This window comes from Pelobates fuscus, chromosome 5 (assembly GCF_036172605.1).
Source record: "Pelobates fuscus isolate aPelFus1 chromosome 5, aPelFus1.pri, whole genome shotgun sequence".
Classification (NCBI taxonomy): domain Eukaryota; kingdom Metazoa; phylum Chordata; class Amphibia; order Anura; family Pelobatidae; genus Pelobates; species Pelobates fuscus.
This window is the reverse complement of record NC_086321.1, coordinates 377,222,818-377,245,239: the sequence shown is the minus strand read 5'-3', so window position 1 is coordinate 377,245,239 and position 22,422 is coordinate 377,222,818. Positions and strand designations below refer to the sequence as shown.

The 22,422-nt window shown below is 39.9% G+C and overlaps 1 protein-coding gene across 1 annotated transcript in view; it reads left to right on the top strand.

Moving 5' to 3' along the window:
• RBFOX3 (RNA binding fox-1 homolog 3) overlaps nucleotides 1–22,422 on the top strand; it is a 655,525-nt gene that overhangs the window by 206,579 nt on the left and 426,524 nt on the right. The window contains exon 2 of the mRNA XM_063456257.1: nucleotides 11,192–11,314. The gene's annotated coding sequence lies outside the window, so the exon portion shown is untranslated. The remainder of the gene's footprint in view (nucleotides 1–11,191; nucleotides 11,315–22,422) is intronic.

The following is a 22,422-nucleotide window of genomic DNA, read 5'->3' as shown; positions in this document are numbered from 1 at the left end:
TACATAAGGAACAAAGGGCTCATCCCATGAGCTTACTATCTAGCAAATAGAGTACTCTTAGAAATTATCAGCAATATTCACATTTTTCTCCATTTAATTCACAGGTTATTATTATATATCTTTTTTATTTATATATTTTTTATTTCTTACAAATAATTCAGAAATAGTTCCTGCAGTGTTAAGAGACAGTGCTCATCTCTTCCAGCACGCAAAGGGTCCAGAACAACAAAAGGTGCTTATTAAAAGAGACGCTTCATGGAGCCTGTTAGATACCGCGGCAGCCGTGGTACGCAACACATTGACTTGTTTCAGGATGAGGGAAATAAAATCACTGTGTGGATAAGGACGAGGCTTCGCCCAGCGGGACTCAGGCTCCAATTTTTAGAAAGCATTCACCAAGTATTTACTGTGTATTTTTCACATTTTAGCTTTAAATTCATTTTCAACGGTTCCGATGCTGCTGCCATGACTGCTAGCGGTTTATATAAGGGATATTATGTGAACTGCTATGTAGGGCAATTAACACAGTATTAGGCCAGCAGGTAGATCTGGGGTTCTGGGGACAAGGGAGGAGATTTGGGGTTCTACTGGTGCATTCCTCCCATATGTCCGTATTTTCAGCAAAAGTCCCTTTGTCCCTCTTTTCTAGGAGCTCCATATTGTTTGTGTGTCTGAGTGGATAACAGAGCAATAAGGGGGTTAGGAAGTAGCATAGTGCCCCTGAGGAGGCTCTGATGAGCCTTGTTGCTTGCGAAATGCGTGTGTCATGGGTTCTCTGCTACCTTTTAAACCCTTGGTCTTATATGTGTTTACACATTCTGATTTAAACCTGTTTCCGATCATAGAGTCCGTGGTTTGGAAGTAGTTTGCACTTGCTCTCCTTAGTATTAACATTTTTCATGTGATACAATCTTACCCAGCATTCCTTGAAATGAGATTGGGGGACGTTTAGTGATAGATCGCAATCTGCTCAGTGCACCATTTAGATAATCGGTGCCCTTAAAGGCACACTAGGGAGTTCTGGGGTTTTAATTGCACTATTGCTAAATATGCTCCATCCTTCTAGGCAAAGATATTTATTATTGTGTTTTGTTTGTTTCTTCTGAGTGACACCTTGTTTTTACTGGTTATTTTTCAGCTTTTTTTTTTATTTTATTTTTCATTGCTCTTTACTGCTTGGAAGCAGTGTGCGGTAATTAGATATTACTCTGCTTAACCGTATCCTAGGTAGTAGCTCCAATTCTATCCTAATTTGGGTACTTTGTTTCAGGAGGCAACAGACTCACAATACATGTAACTGCTGACAACCACATTTTTGCTTTGTTGGTTCACTAATAAGCAACTGTAGTTTTTTTTAGTGTTTTTACTTCGGCTGCTCAATTTATTAAATTTTTAAAATTATTTATATTTAATGTTTTTTTCCTCTCCTTGTTATTCTTCATGTATAGGGGTCCCCGCTCCCCCTTACTTGTCTCTTGGCCAGTATCCAGTCTAACCTGCTGTATGCATGTGCTGATATAAAGTACAGAGTATCTCACTGTGGTGGGATATACATACTGCATCGGTGTTCATGTATCGTATAATGTGAATCTCACCTGTGTACACACATCGCACTGACATGTAAATCATGCAATGTACTGTAAGTCACACAGGTGTGTACTGATCAGGGATATCGCGTGATATAACAGACATTGCTGTAGTAAATACATGTGCTCTCCACTAAAGCGAAATCCGCCCCCTCTTCCTCGGCCAGCAGCTGCAGTCTCCTTTATTCTTAGTTTATTCAAGGAGGCTGTCAAGGCTGTCTGAAAGTGTTAGGAGTTGTATTGTGCTCCAGTAGGCCCCTATGGGTCATGGCTGAGGTTTATGGGAGTTGCGGCGGCTTTTGTGCCAGAGGTTTTGTTCTTCCCCTGACAAAGACGCAGCTTGTAAAATGCTCGCTGCAAAATTCCCTTAATCCTGCTGTATTCCCCAGATTCCAGCTCGGTATCACTCCCACCCCATAGCGTCCCTCGCAGATAACATGTCGAGATATGCTTCACATTGCTGTCTGCGTATAATGGCACTACTGAATAAACAAGCTTGTTTTATCTCCCATCTCCCCCCACCCCTGCCTCTGGTGCCCTCCATTCATTTGTTCTCTGGTTGGAGAATCTCTCCATGCATATCCAGCCAGCGCGGTTTGTGTTACAGGGAGTGCTTCAGGCAGATAACAAGAAGGAAACGGTGACACAGTTTAGCAGGTGAAGCGAAAACGCGTTCCTCTCCTCTTCCCCCAGCAGAGTGCCACTTATCTGCTCACCCCCGGGCGCTGCTCTTTTATGCCCCGATCTGATACGGCTGCCGGGAGACCTGCATGGGCTAGTACTGTTTGTTCAATGCCTACCCAGACAGCCATGGCATAACTCGCATGGCCTAAAATCATTAACGTCTTAATGTGAACGATGACGCTCTCCTCTCCCTGCTTTGCAGTTGGTGTCTTTGATTCACATATTGCTGTAGGACACTCACTCCCACTTCACTGCAGAATTGGGTTTACAGTTTGTCCAGAATTCAGCAAAAACACAGAATTTCTGGTGGGGCATTCTTTACTTAGAGCACTGCACTTGCACACTGTGTATTAAGGAGTTTTAATATTGTGGAGCTCTGTGATATATTTATTATCCCTGCTTATTACTGGGAGTATTACTACTGAAACGCTCTGTGATACACACCCACACACTGCACATTATTGTGAGTTTTATTGCTGTGGAGCTCTGTGATGTATTTATTATCCCTGCTTATTACTGGGAGTATTACTACTGAAACGCTCTGTGATACACACCCACACACTGCACATTATTGTGAGTTTTATTGCTGTGGAGCTCTGTGATGCATTCATACACACTTCACGTTATTGTGAGTTTTTTTAGCTGTAGAGCTCTGTGATACATTCATACACACTGCACGATATTGTGAGTTTTATAGTTGTAGAGCTCTGTGATGCATTCATACACACTGCACATTATTGTGGGTTTTATAGCTGTAGAGCTCTGTGATGCACACCTACACACTGCACGTTATTGTGAGTTTTATAGTTGTAGAGCTCTGTGATACATTCATACACACTGCACGTTATTGTGAGTTTTATAGCTGTAGAGCTCTGTGATGCATTCATACACACTGCACGTTATTGTGAGTTTTATGGCTGTGGAGCTCTGTGATACACTCATGCATGCTGGCATAGACCTTGCACTTAATGTGTTATATTGCTGTGGAGTTCTGTGATAGGCTCATACACATTGCACATTACTATGAGTTACATTGCTGTGGAGCTCTGTGATAGGCTCATACACATTGCACATTACTATGAGTTACATTGCTGTGGAGCTCTGTGATAGGCTCATACACATTGTACATTACTATGAGTTACATTGCTGTGGAGCTCTGTGATAGGCTCATACGCATTGCACATTACTATGAGTTATATTGTTGTGGAGCTCTGTGATCGGCTCAAACACATTACACACTACTGTGACATATATTGTTGTGGAGCTCTGTGATATGCTCATAGTAATGTACAATGTGTTTGAGCCTTACTATGAGTTACTATGAGTTATATTGCTGTGGAGCTCTGTGATATGCTCATACACATTGCACATTACTATGAGTTACATTGCTGTGGAGCTCTGTGATATGCTCATACACATTGTACATTACTATGAGTTATATTGTGGAGCTCTGTGATAGGCTCATACACATTGCACATTACTATGAGTTACATTGCTGTGGAGCTCTGTGATAGGCTCATACACATTGCACATTACTATGAGTTACATTGCTGTGGAGCTCTGTGATAGGCTCATACACATTGTACATTACTATGAGTTACATTGCTGTGGAGCTCTGTGATATGCTCATGCACATTGCACATTACTATGAGTTACATTGCTGTGGAGCTCTGTGATATGCTCATACACATTGCACATTACTATGAGTTACATTGCTGTGGAGCTCTGTGATAGGCTCATACACATTGCACATTACTATGAGTTACATTGCTGTGGAGCTCTGTGATATGCTCATACACATTGCACATTACTATGAGTTACATTGCTGTGGAGCTCTGTGATATGCTCATACACATTGCACATTACTATGAGTTACATTGCTGTGGAGCTCTGTGATATGCTCATACACATTGCACATTACTATGAGTTACATTGCTGTGGAGCTCTGTGATAGGCTCATACACATTGCACATTACTATGAGTTACATTGCTGTGGAGCTCTGTGATATGCTCATACACATTGCACATTACTATGAGTTACATTGCTGTGGAGCTCTGTGATATGCTCATACACATTGCACATTACTATGAGTTACATTGCTGTGGAGCTCTGTGATATGCTCATACACATTGCACATTACTATGAGTTACATTGCTGTGGAGCTCTGTGATAGGCTCATACACATTGCACATTACTATGAGTTACATTGCTGTGGAGCTCTGTGATATGCTCATACACATTGCACATTACTATGAGTTACATTGCTGTGGAGCTCTGTGATATGCTCATACACATTGCACATTACTATGAGTTCCATTGCTGTGGAGCTCTGTGATATGCTCATACACATTGCACATTACTATGAGTTACATTGCTGTGGAGCTCTGTGATATGCTCATACACATTGCACATTACTATGAGTTACATTGCTGTGGAGCTCTGTGATATGCTCATACACATTGCACATTACTATGAGTTACATTGCTGTGGAGCTCTGTGATAGGCTCATACACATTGCACATTACTATGAGTTACATTGCTGTGGAGCTCTGTGATATGCTCATACACATTGCACATTACTATGAGTTACATTGCTGTGGAGCTCTGTGATATGCTCATACACATTGTACATTACTATGAGTTACATTGCTGTGGAGCTCTGTGATATGCTCATACACATTGCACATTACTATGAGTTACATTGCTGTGGAGCTCTGTGATAGGCTCATACACATTGCACATTACTATGAGTTACATTGCTGTGGAGCTCTGTGATATGCTCATACACATTGCACATTACTATGAGTTACATTGCTGTGGAGCTCTGTGATATGCTCATACACATTGCACATTACTATGAGTTACATTGCTGTGGAGCTCTGTGATATGCTCATACACATTGCACATTACTATGAGTTACATTGCTGTGGAGCTCTGTGATAGGCTCATACACATTGCACATTACTATGAGTTACATTGCTGTGGAGCTCTGTGATAGGCTCATACACATTGCACATTACTATGAGTTACATTGCTGTGGAGCTCTGTGATATGCTCATACACATTGCACATTACTATGAGTTACATTGCTGTGGAGCTCTGTGATATGCTCATACACATTGCACATTACTATGAGTTACATTGCTGTGGAGCTCTGTGATAGGCTCATACACATTGCACATTACTATGAGTTACATTGCTGTGGAGCTCTGTGATATGCTCATACACATTGCACATTACTATGAGTTACATTGCTGTGGAGCTCTGTGATATGCTCATACACATTGCACATTACTATGAGTTACATTGCTGTGGAGCTCTGTGATATGCTCATACACATTGCACATTACTATGAGTTACATTGCTGTGGAGCTCTGTGATATGCTCATACACATTGCACATTACTATGAGTTACATTGCTGTGGAGCTCTGTGATAGGCTCATACACATTGCACATTACTATGAGTTACATTGCTGTGGAGCTCTGTGATAGGCTCATACACATTGCACATTACTATGAGTTACATTGCTGTGGAGCTCTGTGATATGCTCATACACATTGCACATTACTATGAGTTACATTGCTGTGGAGCTCTGTGATATGCTCATACACATTGCACATTACTATGAGTTACATTGCTGTGGAGCTCTGTGATAGGCTCATACACATTGCACATTACTATGAGTTACATTGCTGTGGAGCTCTGTGATATGCTCATACACATTGCACATTACTATGAGTTACATTGCTGTGGAGCTCTGTGATATGCTCATACACATTGCACATTACTATGAGTTACATTGCTGTGGAGCTCTGTGATATGCTCATACACATTGCACATTACTATGAGTTACATTGCTGTGGAGCTCTGTGATATGCTCATACACATTGCACATTACTATGAGTTACATTGCTGTGGAGCTCTGTGATAGGCTCATACACATTGCACATTACTATGAGTTACATTGCTGTGGAGCTCTGTGATATGCTCATACACATTGCACATTACTATGAGTTACATTGCTGTGGAGCTCTGTGATATGCTCATACACATTGCACATTACTATGAGTTACATTGCTGTGGAGCTCTGTGATATGCTCATACACATTGCACATTACTATGAGTTACATTGCTGTGGAGCTCTGTGATATGCTCATACACATTGCACATTACTATGAGTTATATTGCTGTGGAGCTCTGTGATATGCTCATACACACTGGACCTATGGATCACCAAGAAGCAAGGCTTGCTTTTGTGAGTGGGTATTCATGTAAACACTATAATGTTCGAGCTTATTGTTGGTTGACTGTTCCATGCAATGCTTTTTGCTGACATACTTTAACAATCCTGCTTATTAGAGCATAAAACCTTTAAAATATGTAAAAGAATAAAATTGTTCTATATAAGTGTAATGTGGCTAGATTCTGCAGTTTCTCCCGGTTACTAGGATACCTCGCTCGTTTTATATTTACAGAGCCTTGATTTTATACCAGATCTTAAACATGTCTTTTATTTCTACATTGAAACCACAGAGTACAGCTAGCATCAGAGGCCGGATAGATTGCATGCTCCAAAAGCCACAGTATTTCTAAATCAGGTAGGTGTGTGTGTGTGTGTGTGTGTGTGCGCGCACGTGTGTGTTATAGGTAGCGATTTTAATAAATTTTTTTAATACTTTAATGCATTTCTTATCTTGATGCATATAAAGTATCTGGTTTTCGTCTGTGTGTAGTATGGAAGTTATTGAACGTGGTTTTTAAAACCAGGGAACATCAATATTAACTACACCTATAGCTCCCATAAGAAAATACTATTAGGAAATAGAAAATTTCCCTTGTTATATATTTGCTCCTGGAGTCCAACAACTCTGTAGTTCTGTCTTTTGCTAATTTCTGGTACATCGCTTATAATTGGTGACAGATCTATTTCTTGCGCAATGCAAAGGACATGCATGTTAATTGCATGTTAGATGAAGTGTGGTTTGTTCACATTAAAGGTTAGTGCCGGACATTAATTATCTTTAAAAAAAAATAAAAAATGAATGAATTTGTTTATTTTTACACCCGTGTTTCTGTGAGTGGGAAAAAAAAATAGAAAATACATTTCAGCAATATGTGTATACAGGCAACCTTTAAATACAAAACTCCCAAGTACGTCATTGTGGATGGTTAATTATCTGTGAATGATAAATATTTTGTACCTTTTTTTTTTTTTTCAACCAATATGGATTAAGGTTTTGGTTCCTACCCATGATTTAAGAGAAATAACCGTTATTCATTCCCTCACCCGAGTAAATATTATAAGTAAATAACTCCGCGGTCACCACTTCCCGTCGCCATGTTTAAGGACTGTAGAAATTGTAAAACCCTCTGTAAAAAGAATTCCCCATTTATTTTTAAATAAATATCTTATGGTAAGTGGAATCCTTTTATATAAAAGTTCCTTCTGCGTCCTTGCCATCTGCTGCCAAAGCTCTTCCCCTCAATGACATTACTGACGCGTTTCACCCATAATGATTGACATGTTATTTGTACACCTAGCATATACCAGAGCAAGGACATTTGCTCTAATAAACGTGAGTATATTATCACTGGGAGAATCATTTATATACCGTGAGCCACAGAGTATACGTTCTATAACTTTCATGTACTGAGACTTTTAAAATTTTGATGATTTTTGGCAAAATGTACAATTGCTTGTAGTGTGTTATGCTGTGGACATGAAGATTCTGATGGAACGATATGTTTGTAACCATTTATCTCAAAGCTGTATTTATTTTTTGTGCAATTCATTTGTTTATGGTGATCCAATAAGAAACAGCAATTACGTGCGGCACGTGATTTTATGGTTCAAAGTCACTAAGTGCTTTATTTATCAGTTATCACTGTCTATTAACAAACCGAACTCTGCAACGCTGATGGTGAAGGTCAAAGAATGGCATGACAATAGAGGCTATTGCTTCTAATGAATGGACATAATAAGACAGCCAGGGAATAATACTCGTTGGAAGGATAGTCCTGTTGTCTGCGATGGCTGTTTTGTGAGGCATCTGCTGTTTTTTTTTTTTTTTTTTTTTTTTTCTCCTCTCCCGGCTTGCAGAGAATAGGTCGAAGGTAACATTCTACCTTCTCCCCCCCCCCACGGCGTCACAATACCTCCATATGGTCATAGTGGAGTAGGACAGACACCTTGTCAGCCCAGATTAGACAACCGTGAATCAAATCACATTATGGCGTGTACACTGGCTCGAGCCCAGGGGGAGAATAACGCTAACACAATTAGTAAGAATTTGTGATCGCAAGTACAAATAATTTAATAATGCAGAGATTAGGTATTTTAATAAGTGTGTTTAAGTGAGAATTGGCTAAATCCACACACTGGTGGAAAGAGACTGAACTCGTTCCTGTATATACTGTCATAGAGACAGATCTAATTGATAAAGCATTCTTCAAATTAAGTTTTTTGTTTTTTTTAAAGATTATTTTTAATCTTCATTTGGCTGACACTTGTATACAAGAGGGTTAGAAGTTACATAGAGAAAAATATGTACCTTATATCTTGATTTAAAACTCGCGTTCAGTCCCTCTGCATTTTTGTCCGTGGCAAATAGCCCCCTACTCCCCACATTGTAAGGCTGCCTCAAAGGCTCACCATGTACGGAACTGTATTCTTGCAACCTGTAGGGAGAACAGACACCGTGCCAAGGTCACGATATTGCAGAATGTTGGCCAACTTTATTTTCTTTAGATATTTCTTGACCTTTGCTTTGACATCCTTTTTAGTTTTGTATTTGTGTTTTAAGAACATTATGGCTCAGATTCAATATTGTTTAGATAACCTTTAAAAATATAAATTTTTCAAAATATTAGAATACAAAAAATATAGTATAACATTTTCAGAATATAAAAAGAAAAATCACAAAAGTAAAATATTTTTCAAAATATTGTATCATTTTTTAAAGTTTGATTTATTATCCCACTTTATTGGTAGCAAAGAACATCATAACACAGCGTACATGTGATAAACAGGAGGAAAAAAACAAACAAAAACAATGCAAAATTGTGGGTCAACAGTGAAAAAACTGAGAATACTCTCCACAAGGCGCCGTCATCATTTTTGAAGTTTATCCAAAAATATTAAATGAAGTACTCTGAAAAGATTATCCAAACATATAAAATCAGGGTCTATATAATGTAAAATGTTGTCAGTTAATGAATAAATGTAGTTTTATATAATTGTGAATTAACATTTTGTGTTTAGGATGTGGATCTTTCCATTTAAAACCCCGTATAAATATCCTATATATATATATATATATATATATATATATACACACACACATATATAAATATATAAAACAACTGTCAAACCAAGTCACTTGAAGGGATACTTCACTCCCCAAATAAAATAAATGAATATAAATCTCTGTTTAGTAGATATACATTTAATTATGCCTTTTTCCATAGTTGTTACATCTAAAATCAGCTTGCAAAAGTTACAGATCTCCTGCCTGCTGCCTTTGCAAGCCCTCCCCTTCTAACCCCGCCCACACTTTCTGTGGCTGTCCAATCACAGGTTTCCCAATGCAGCAAGCTGAAGTGTTTTAGTTGTTCCCTTTAAGTATGGGGATGGCGACCGAGCTGGATGAACTTTTCACACATCAATAATCGCTGCATTCTCCGACATTCCAGCCACCCAAGAATAAAAAACTTGCTGAAAATATTTCAGGCCATTCGTGTGTCATTCTATGTGTGCATTGCTTTGTGTGTTCTGTTTCAATGCAGTAGGGGCTGCCTTAAATAATGATCTTAAAACCGTGGCCCAAAAATGCAATCCGATGTTTCCCAGATCCGGTTATACCTTTTTAATTTTAAGGGTCAGTAAAACCAGGGGGGTATCAGGCTCTGGCATACATTCTTTCCCAACAGCAGAACATTGCTTAGTTCTACGGCAAACTTAATTCAAGAATTTGATCTGCAGCAATTTCCCTATTCTGTACCTTGCTGTACATTGGCAGCGCGGTCTCCCTGGGCACTCCGCTGCCGAGGTTATTTTTCAGTGACTTGCAATGTACGTAGCGGCTGATTAGTAGCCTGGCCAGTCATGGTCGAGGTTAAAGCATTTTTTACACCGGTTCCTTCTGCAGAAGCTAATTTCAAGGGATGTGGATAAAAAGGAATTGAAGTGAATCGAGAGGGTGGGAGGGTGTCTGCGGGCCAAGGATGAGGACAAATCATCTTTGTGTATTTTTATTTTTTTGGTTTTTTTTATTTACAGTTTGCAATTTAATGCTTTTGTTTCATTCTCTGCATTTGCCACATCATTCACCTTTACACCTCGAATCGAGAGCATAAAATATCTTTAAAAACTAATCACGTACTGGAAAACCGGCAGTATATTAAACACGTTCAATTAAAAAGTGAATTTATTATTAAGCGTTCTTCCCCTGAATATGCACGAAATTATGCGAAAGGTAAAATATAGAGTCTCAAAAATAATGTATATAACCTCTGCTTCATTTTTTATTAACATTGCAACTCCTCCTCATTTTATTATCTGTAAATATACCCCACTGAGTTATGGTAGGAGATTCAATAAAGTATATATTAAGGTGGTGAACAGCGTTTACTTGACAAGGTCTTCTTTCTTTACAATGTGGATGTTGCATAGAAAAAAAAAAGATAAAAATGGGGCGATGTCTTACCCTGGAACTGTATAAAAAGACAGAACAGAGATGTTTTGTGACATCAATAGATTAAATTCTGCTGAAAAATTGGGCAGGGACTGGAATTCTGTGTCAGTAGTTCCGAAATGAGAGATACCTCCCTGGGTCTGAATGACATTTTCTTAGTAATAACCGAGAGTTATGGAGAACCGTGAAAAATGTCATTCTAAATCTCAAACTCTTGTCTTCTAGATCTAAACCCGAGATTCCAGAGAAGAATGTTGCCAATGAAACTTTAAAACCGAGAAAATAAAGGAAGGCGGTAGCAGGACATCACACCAGAATTAAACTGACTGATGAGAACTTGGCTTCAAGGTAAGTGCCTCGAAATATGTATATAGTGACTTAAATCCCCTTCTTACTTTCTTGCCTCATCTTCCTTTTTTTTTTTTTTTTATTCTTTATTTTATTTGTGCACGGAAAAAACGCATCTTGTTTACAATGCCACAACAGCATGGATGAATAAGCAATATATCGTAGTGTTACAGTAGTGAGGCTTTTAGAGGACTCTGCACATTTTTATATATATTATTGTCGCTTGACAGGTGGATTATCCTGTTCAGCTCGTCAGAAGAGGAGAGGTACAAGATTAACTAAATAACTTGAATTAACAGGAGCGTAGTTCTAGATATTTACTATGCCAACGCAGCCTATTGAGCGGTTATTCTGAGCTCGGTTCATGCTAGGCAGGCATGGGATGGAGCTACACAGGTTTATATACATTGATGTCGCTTTACCAAAAAGAAAACAAAAAAGTTTGTTCCCTGCTCTGCTTTTCAGGGCATGTGAGTTACGCTAAGTACTAGAGTAAAGCATCTTAACCCGGCATATTGACTGCGCTAGGGAGTTCAGTGGAAGAATGTTACGTTCAAAACCTATGCGGAGGCAATAGTAGGCTAAAGAAGTAATAAGTAATTGGGGAGTTAGACCTGTGGCTAATTTGCTTGAGCACAAAGTATGCCCAGGAAGACATGCTACCTCCGAGTGCTAAGCATCTTGCACGCTATGGTACCTTAAAACATTAAACAAACATCAAACGATATTCAGTGAGTACGTAACAAAAGAGTCCAGAGCAGCCGATCAGAGTAGAAACATAATACAGTTATACAACGATGTCTTTTGAGCGATGCTGCGTATCTTAGGACACCGAACTCTCTGTGTGATTAAGTGTCAGCTTGGGGTTCATAGCCTGAGATACTGGTGCTAATTTTGAGATTACCCGTCTATGAGGCAGCGATCTTGCCCTTAATCTATTGTCCTACAAGGCTTATCTAGTTGCAGCCTTTCACATTAGGAGGCCTATAAATTATGAGCCTAAGAGAGGACATATATATTTGTAGCTGAGTGAAAAACATAAGTAAAAGCCTATGAAAATGCGCTTCGGATTCCACTAAGTTAATGGGCATATATAAAAAGCCTGGTCCTAGACAGGAAACCTAAGTGGGGTCATATAGGCTTAAGAGTAGTCGGATAAGGTAGTCCTCAAACAGTATACTTGGGCAACTTGGTGTCGGACAGTTTCTGAATATATGTGTAAAACAAAACAAATAATAATAACAAATCAAACGAAAGGAAGCATTTGTGTCTCTGGGCGTTCAGTCAGTTATATCCCCACAAGAACGTCAGGCATCCCGTTCTGCGTCCAGGTAGGTAACTGGGGTGCAGGCAACTGCTGTCTTTCATCCGATGTTCCCGGTGCGCTTCAGGGGGTAGTCTTTGATATGGACAGCGCTCGCAATAGTCCACACAGCCCAAGGAACCCCCAAAAAAGACAGGTGAGGATCCATAAGTCCACCTATGGTTTCAATGTTAGCTCGTTGATAGTGTCGTTTGGGGGGATCTTCTCGGGACAAATGTCTCGGAGGTGGACGGAATCCACGTATGGGTGTTGGCGGGTTTGTTAGGCTGTTGTAGGGCATCTTGAGGGAGGCCCCATGCCGCTAGGTGCCTTTTTGTCTCTAGTAGGTCAGCGATTAGGTAGGTATCGTTCCCATGGAGCACCTGTAGCTTGCGGGGTGGGCGCCACTGGTATGTTATGCTGTGTGCGCGAAGTAAGGTGGTGAGTGGCCTGAGGGTTGCGCGCCATTGCATTGTTCCCCTAGATAGGTCCGTATAGATGAGAGGGACGTGTCCTCAAAGGTATACGGTGTGTTTCCTCTGGTGGCGGCCATTATTGCCATTTTGTCGTGACGTTTTTGAAATTTAACTATAATGTCCCTGAGTGCCGTCGCTGGGGCTGTCGTGGATTTGGGTATTCGGAATGTACCTTCAATGCTTATGCCCTTGGCCTGTCTCGCGGGGAGAATCGTGCTTACCAGACGTCGGATGTGGGGAGGTACCCCGGCATCTGAAACAGAGTCCGCTATTCCCCCGGATCTTGAGGTTTTGGGCCCGCCGCATGTCTTCCATCGCCGCCATTTTGTGTTCCGCTTGCAGGTACTGCTGTTGTAGGGTGACTACATCTCTCTGTAGCGCGGTAAGTTGCTGTGTGTGGCTCTTGGAATCTCGCTCGACGACATCCACACGGTCCGACAGGCCCTGGATGTCTTTCTTCATATCCGCCATGTCGGCCTGGATGCCCCGTCGGAGCTCCGCCAGCAGCTCCTTCATCTCCGCCTTCGTGACCGGTGCCGCATCGGACTGTGTCTTGGGTTGTGTCGGCGGTCTTGAAGCGGGTAAGGTCACCTCTTCTTGGTCTGAGAATGGGTCATCAGAGTTAGTGAGGTTGTCCACATAGTCTGTGTAGTCCGCCATGTGAGGCTCTTGGGCCCCTTGTGCTCTCCGCCATAGGTCCCCAATACTTGCGCCTGGACGTGTCCCGTCCGATTTTAGTTTTTTGTTCTTCTTCCCCATGCTGTCTAGATTGTTGGGGTAATCGGCTTGCTTCTTTTGTTTTTTGTGGGTGATATTTGTAGTGTTTCTGTAAATAAGCTTTTAAACCACGGAGCTCGCTGGAGTTGCGACCGCTCTCCTCATCTTCCTTTTTAATGCATCTGACAAACGTCTGAGATTTAAGAGTTGATTTAAAAATGTGAAGTTATTGTTTAATTACCTCAATAATCTCTGATCTTACTCCATAGCAAACCAAGAAAGAGCTCATAAAAAAGGGTAAAAAGTAACGACTGAAGCCCAGAGTGTGCTAAGCTGCTCTGATTTAAAGAGTTTAAGGTTAAAGTGCATTTTCCACCTGCAGTTCCACCAATGGCCACTGCTGTCACTGTCTTTAATTGTTTGTTTAAATGACTGGATGCTTTGTATCCTACCCCAGAGAGCTGTCTATAAAGTTCTTCTAGACAACCCAGCTGAATAAATAGAATAAAGGTGTTAGGTGCCTGATGTAGACGTTTACACAATCTACCAGTTTCACCCCTTTAAGGTCAGGAATCAGCCAAATTTTGGTGCAAAAAACTGAAGCTTTCAGGAGGACGTCATATGGTTTTCATGGCGATTGCCTGAGTTTTAGTCACCAAGAATGACTATTTTAATACCATGATGTTGTTTTCTTGGGTTTCCCTTTGCCGGGGGCAGTCTCTTGCCAGATACTAATCTTCAATACACTTTAATTGCCCTGGCCACGTAGTCTATACCAGTAGAATTTGGACAGATTGCTGGCCAAACAGAAAGGGCGAGTATCGGCATCAGACTGGAAAGGTGGACGTTTTTTCCACTGGGAGATTGCTTTATTAGTGTAGAAACCCCCAAACCCTCGTCATTCACCCTGATAAGTAGTCCATTCAGCCTAAGATCCTGATCTGCCTATTCACGCGGCGAATTTGCAGATTCTTTCAGATATCCTTGATCTGAATTCCATCCTGTCCGAGTGCGCAATAATCGCCAGTGAAGCCGCCGTGATCTAACCGTGCAGCCGAGCGTCCATTATGAAGTCTAATTCACTTATAAATTACAATGTGGTTTTTAATAAACTACGTCCATCCTCTACATAAAATACGGCCTGCTAATACATAATGTACAGTAACCACAAGAGTTTCCAAAGGCAGGGAGTTTGGGAATCACCTTCCACATCCTCTAATTGGAATCCAGATTTTAATTTGTTCCATCAAAGTCCTAGTGGCAAGCCACTTCAGGAGGCGTTACTGTCTATCAGCTTCCAGCAGCGTGGTTTGTGACAAGCTCGCTTTGTGCTAGAGTGACATTGTTTCTGTATATTTCGATATTTGACACATATCTTAAAATAATGCATGCAATCAGATAGAATCTGGAATGGATGGCCTCAAGCAGTTTGCAAATAAATGATCACTTTTATTTTTTTTTTTTTTTTTTTTTTTTTTTAGTATTTCCAGAGCATTTAAAAAAATCCCATTGCTTAAATAACTACTAACCTTTAAAGTAATAATATTATACATTGCTGGGGATATACATTACTAAAGGCAATACAATAATGAGTAGTAAATATATGGAATAATCTCCAAGTAGTAGTTTTCTGTTGAAAAAAGACATGCAAGCAGGGGGACCTTCTGTATTTTAATATTCACTTTTGAAAACACAAAATATTGAAATACGAAGTAAGACCTTAGTACCTGCGTGTTGTCTTTGGATGGAGCAATGACCAGTTCGGGACATCCTAAGAGCCCTTTAATGCCTGATGTCACTATTCTAAGTCTCCTGACGCTCCTGACAGTATGTGTTGTGGGAAGCTGGGGGGGAGTTTTAAATGTCTCTCTGCTTTGTGCATTGGAAATTGAGCTCTTCCTTGTGTGTTAATATATTTGTGTATAAAATACTTTTGTGATCTTAATAATAGCTACATAGTATCCACATATAATGAAGCATGTGTATACATATCCGTGGAACCAAAGACCAGATGATCTTCGATTCTCTGTAGATCTACACCTACACCTACAAAGCTCTCCTCATGCGGTCTCCCATATTCTTCTGTTAAAGGGACACTATGAGTGGTCTGGGTTCAGTGGCCCTGCTGTAAAGTGTTGCCGTTTCAGAGAAATGGCAATGTTCTCATTGCTGGGATAAACACACCACCAGGGGCTGTCTCCCTAATGGCCACTAGATGGTGCTTCCACTTCCAGAACCAAGTCAGAGTTGGTTCTTGATGTTGAATGTCCTCACACATTCCATGAGGACATCAGACATCCTATAATGCTTCTTATAGAGATGGATTCAGTGCTTCACTCCGAGAAGCATTTAATTACAGTGATTGTAACATGTGCATTATGTCCACGGAGCTTCTGTTTGGGAAGCATTTGAATTAACAAAATGGTGATCAAGCCTGAGGGCCTCAGTGGAGGCAGAAGAGTCTGTTTTCACACTGGATTGCAGGTAAATAACCGGATAATTTAATTATCTTAAAAATGGGGGCCATTTAATCTACGTAGCTGAAAAGACACTAGGGGCAAACATTTTAAAATGCATCCCCCCATAGTGTTCCTTTAACCCCAACGCTCCCTGTATCGAACAGTGTGCAGCTTATTGATGCTGTAAATGGAAATCATAATGAATATTCTAAGGAAATCTACCTTTTAGTCATTTCTGTACAATACGGTGTATATAGAATATGAAGGTGCTAATAACTTGGACGGACACACACATATATTTACATATATTACATACATTGCTAAGTAATGAGATCTCACAAATTTAGCTGTAAAATGTATCGGAGGAACAAAAATAAAAAAACAACAAATACTGGTGGTCCAAGTGTCTCGTGTACCCTAACGATGTAATTCTTGCTGCAGAGTGCGTTACACATCCTTCGGAACAAGTAGCTGAAAATAAGAGCAGACCTTCCATTAATCATGGGTAAGGGATGTGACGGACACTTCCCATCCATCATTCACCTTCATGATTCCTCGTTTGTTAGAAGCAGCTAAACTAGAAGCTGTTACAATACAAATTAGAGCAGCGTTTGGACAGGGACGAGGGTTGACAAGGAAGTCTAAAGTAACCTTGACCTTAGTGAGAATTTCTGTTTGACCGTCCAAACACAGAATCAATGACTTCGCTGTTACTGTATCCTAACACGCTGCCTCTGGTGGAAGGAATGTGAGAATCCAGTATGTATTAACATCATGTATATCATTCTTTTTAACCCCGTCTCCTCCCTGTCCCATGATATATGACTGCTTTACTGCCACAATATTTGCACAAAATAAAGTATTTCCCCCCCAAAGTATTTTAGCGTTTGTACAGTAATAAACTAATATATTTTGATGCATATTTACCGATCCATAGTCTCACATATTCCTACATGTGCTTTATGGCCATTATCGGGAATAATATTGAATAATGCACCGCAGACTCTGTATGACTGCAGATCTCTTTGAAGATATTGCCATGTCAGCTTATGTGTAGTTTGCTGTCTGGATCCTTAAATATTTAATCAGCATTTCAGCAATGATTTTCCTCAATGCTCATTGCTTTCAAACAGACTTTAAAATACTTTATCCGGCATGTTCGTACATTATTGCAATATCACGGGGCCACTGAATCCTTGGTGTACCTGTACAATTGAGGTTGGTAGAAAAGGAGTTCAACTTTTAATTTCTTTAGTATTTATTGTCATTTTAAGTGTTTTTTCGCTAACATGAGAAATGTGATTGACCAATAAATCCTCAAAAAATATGATTGTGAATTAAATATATTGAACACATTGTACATTACATATGCGGTGTGTAAATAAGGTGTACTCAGCACTTTACAGGTTACATTACAGTAGAGGGAGGTACAGTAAGTGCAGTAGGTATACAGTGTATGTATATTGTATTTATATAGCGCTAACAGGTGTACGCAGCACTTTACAGGTTACATTACAGTAGGGGGAGGTACAGTAAGTGCAGTAGGTATACAGTGTATGTATATTGTATTTATATAGCGCTAACAGGTGTACGCAGCACTTTACAGGTTACATTACAGTAGGGGGAGGTACAGTAAGTGCAGTAGGTATACAGTGTATGTATATTTTATTTATATAGCGCTAGCAGGAGTACTCAGCACTTTACTGATTACATTACAGTAGAGGGAGGTACAGTAAGTGCAGTAGGTATACAGTGTATGTATATTTTATTTATATAGCGCTAACAGGTGTACTCAGCACTTTACTGATTACATTACAGTAGAGGGAGGTACAGTAAGTGCAGTAGGTATACAGTGTATGTATATTATATTTATATAGCGCTAACAGGTGTACTCAGCACTTTACAGGTTACATTACAGTAGAGGGAGGTACAGTAAGTTCAGTAGGTATACAGTGTATGTATATTTTATTTATATAGCGCTAACAGGTGTACTCAGCACTTTACAGGTTACATTACAGTAGAGGGAGGTACAGTAAGTGCAGTAGGTATACAGTGTATGTATATTATATTTATATAGCGCTAACAGGTGTACTCAGCACTTTACAGGTTACATTACAGTAGAGGGAGGTACAGTAAGTGCAGTAGGTATACAGTGTATGTATATTATATTTATATAGCGCTAACAGGTGTACTCAGCACTTTACAGGTTACATTACAGTAGAGGGAGGTACAGTAAGTGCAGTAGGTATACAGTGTGTGTATATTTTATTTATATAGCACTAACAGGTGTACTCAGCACTTTACAGGTTACATTACAGTAGAGGGAGGTACAGTAAGTGCAGTAGGTATACAGTGTATGTATATTTTATTTATATAGCGCTAACAGGTGTACTCAGCACTTTACAGGTTACATTACAGTAGCGGGAGGTACAGTAAGTGCAGTAGCTATACAGTGTATGTATATTGTATTTATATAGCGCTAACAGGTGTACGCAGCACTTTACAGGTTACATTACAGTAGGGGGAGGTACAGTAAGTGCAGTAGGTATACAGTGTATGTATATTTTATTTATATAGCACTAACAGGTGTACTCAGCACTTTACAGGTTATATTACAGTAGCGGGAGGTACAGTAAGTGCAGTAGGTATACAGTGTATGTATATTTTATTTATATAGCGCTAACAGGAGTACTCAGCACTTTACTGATTGCATTACAGTAGAGGGAGGTACAGTAAGTGCAGTAGGTATACAGTGTATGTATATTTTATTTATATAGTGCTAACAGGTGTACTCAGTACATTACAGGTTACATTACAGTAGAGGGAGGTACAGTCAGTGCAGTAGGGATACAGTGTATGTATATTTTATTTATATAGCACTAACAGGAAGTACCCTGGCCCGGTTTCCCGTTTAGCAATGGTTTGTCCCCTTACCTGGGTCCCCGCTGGGCTTTGATGCTCCCTGGTGGTCTGTTGACGCACTTCAGGCTTCTAAAAAGATGCAGAAGCTGCAGCCATCACCATCCATTGCGGAGAGCATCAGCTAACTAGTCTCATCCAATCAATGCAATGAAAGTTTCACAGAATGGATATTAATTAGCTCAGAACTTTAATTCTGCACTGCCTGATGACACCCTAATGACTCTGATGGAGATGGATTTATAATGAAACGTTGCACATATAGATTCCTGGCACCATGACCACTTCAGACCCCTGGCATTTAACTTATCATTATTCTACAGATTAAATTTGCATTTTCTTTGTCTCTATATTATCTCGGTACTGGTAGACGCTGTCTACATTTTAAGCATCGCAGTGTGGGTTCTGAAAGCAGGGGATACGTGTAAACAGATTGTGACACAATTACTGCCTGCGCATAATGTCTAAAATATTTACTGCCTGAAAAAAAAACCTGACAGCTGTGAAACATAAAACAGTAAACTAATTATTACTTAAGAATTTTGTTACAGGAACAATTTAAAAATAGTATCAAAAGTGTGTTGTTGTTTTATTATGATTCGATAATCCTGTATAAATTCACGGTTACTTTTAAACGACAACACATGAATATCTATTTCAATCTGAGCCAGAAGTTTTTTCCTACATATGTAAAGCCTGGGGAGAAATCCTTATATTCTCGCTCTGCATTATCGACGTCTAACGCTTTTATTGACTAAACGAAGAATTTGCTGCAACAAGAATTATTTCAGTCTGTTTTGGCCCCACACTTGCAGTTCCTTCGTTGATTTTCTGCAATTTCTCATTTTTTTGCGAAAACCCTTTACATAATTTGGGCATGATAATAAATAAAAATGATAAAATAAGTCAGAGGAACATGGAAAGTCCAGCCCAAATAGAGTTTACACTAAATCATAACTTTTAATATATAGTAATAAATAACAGTATTATTGAGATCTAATCCCTTACAAAAATGAATCCGAGTGATGGTCACATCCAGCCTGTAATATTCCTTTAGGAATTATCAACTTCGAGAAATGTAGATTCTGGAATGAATAAAAAGTAATGTTAAACAGTACAGACATTTAAATGTGTGCAGTTGGCTAGCCCTAAATTATCGTGAAGATGCACGCATTTCATATCGATCGGCTAAATCTGATATTGGAACAGGTATGAATATTTTCAGAACTCAACATTTATTTAGAAAGACTCGCTCACGCACAGTTGGCTCATTTAGCCAGGTAGAACGGTGCTAATCTAGAGCAAATTTCTAATGACTCACATAGATTTGATTGGTTTCCATAGTGATTGCTCGCTATTTAAATTTTTTCCCCAGGAGAGTAACGGTTTTGCCTTGATACATATTGTCCAATAGTCATACAAAACAAGGGGACACTTTTGCTTATGACAAAATTCTATCAGTACCTGAATGTAGAGTTTCTTAAAGTCAATATAGTCATACGTGTACTGAGCAATTCTCTCGCAGCTATTTAAGAAAAAAAAAATGATTGCAGGTTCCTCCAATAGATTAAATTGCTAACGAACATAAATAGTTAAGCAACACTTTCCTCTTAGAGATGTCCCTGATCCTGATGTTGTCAGTAACAACTCATTGAGAAGATATTCTAGATGTCAGGGCTGTATGTGGAAACGTGGCAGTGTGTGTGAAAATGTGCATCCTGTTGTGTTTGTTTGGTTTTTCTTCTGTTTTTCAGCTCATTTATAGAGTAGAATATATTCAGATTGTGGAGGCTGTTATTAGTTGATTCTGCTCTACTGTAGGCAGAGGCACTGAAAAAGCAATGCATATCGTTTTTCAGAATTGCTCTCCCCTCCACCCCTCCTCCCCCTCCTGTCCCAAAGCTTATACTTTTATAACATGTTATGAAATTTAACTCCAACACCAAAATAAGAATGACTGTCCCCGGTTCTCTGGCGAACAGACCTGGGTTGAAGAAATGCTCTGTTCTGTAGGAGCATGTTTTTACCAGTTAGTTGTACATCAGATGTACAGACAGACAGGGGACTGGAGACGTGACTTCCCGAAAAACTGGCTCCCTTTCCGCTCCTGCAGTCTGTGGACAGATGGTGTTTGTAAATGACCTTGAAACCTAAAGCAGGACCCTAGCCTGCTGCATAATGCCTGGGCCCACAGGCGGCATTCCGTGCCCAGTCTACCTGCCCCTGCCAACGCATGCTAATGGGAAGCACTTATACGGAGTGAGGAAAAGACATGGCGAGAGGGAGCCCCAGTACAGGATGTCACACGGCTACACAGAACATTTCTGCTTTTAATGAGGAATGCACTATAAGCAAATGCGGTTATTACGGCTTATCGAAGGCTATCTTTTATTTAGCCCGTTAAACCAGTAATGGCTAAACTTGGCACTTCAAATCGCAGCGAATAAAAATTCTCATGATGCTCAGCCAAAGCCGGGGAATGTAGTTAGGAAACATCTGGCGCACGCAAGTCAATGCTACAAACAATTCTGTGCCGGAGGGAGAGTTTACGCCTTGCACCGCGCAGCATCGTCTGATGTTTTTGGTACCGGTTTATTAACTCTTTCAGAGCAAGGCTGTTAAACACTGCAACACGTTAAAAGACTGGAGGGATTTGCTAAATTGGAAAATTAGGAAAAATCCTTAAATTTTCCTCCTCGTTGTAACTTTGCGTCTGAGATTTTTCACAAATTGCAAAAATATATATCTTTTCTGTTGGTTGCTGAGCCTTAAATATGGATCAAATACATAACTGGCAATAATAATACATTGTCTTCAATGAGCCATTCCTGGTTATGCACAAATGCATAAATATAATTCTCCCAAATTTACGATCATTGTGAGCGAGGATAAGGCTTGGAGTGTAGACCAGCACTGTGCTGGCTGTACCAGGAAACAGATAATTGTATTTGATTTGTCCTTTGATGTGTCAGCATTCACAGAAATCATGGAAAGGGGACTTACACTACAAGGTTTAGTCCAGAGATCAAGACCGGGTATATAATGTTATGGGCCATCAAAACCTGCATACATCCCACGCAGAGCTGGACGGCGACAAACATTTGCCCCGGACATTTAAAGGCAGACCAGCCCATTATTAAGGAGTTGGTGCCAGAGGGGGGCATATTTTGTCATCACCAATGACACACACACACCAACTCAAATACGGAATGTCCGTTTCATGCCCCTCCAGGG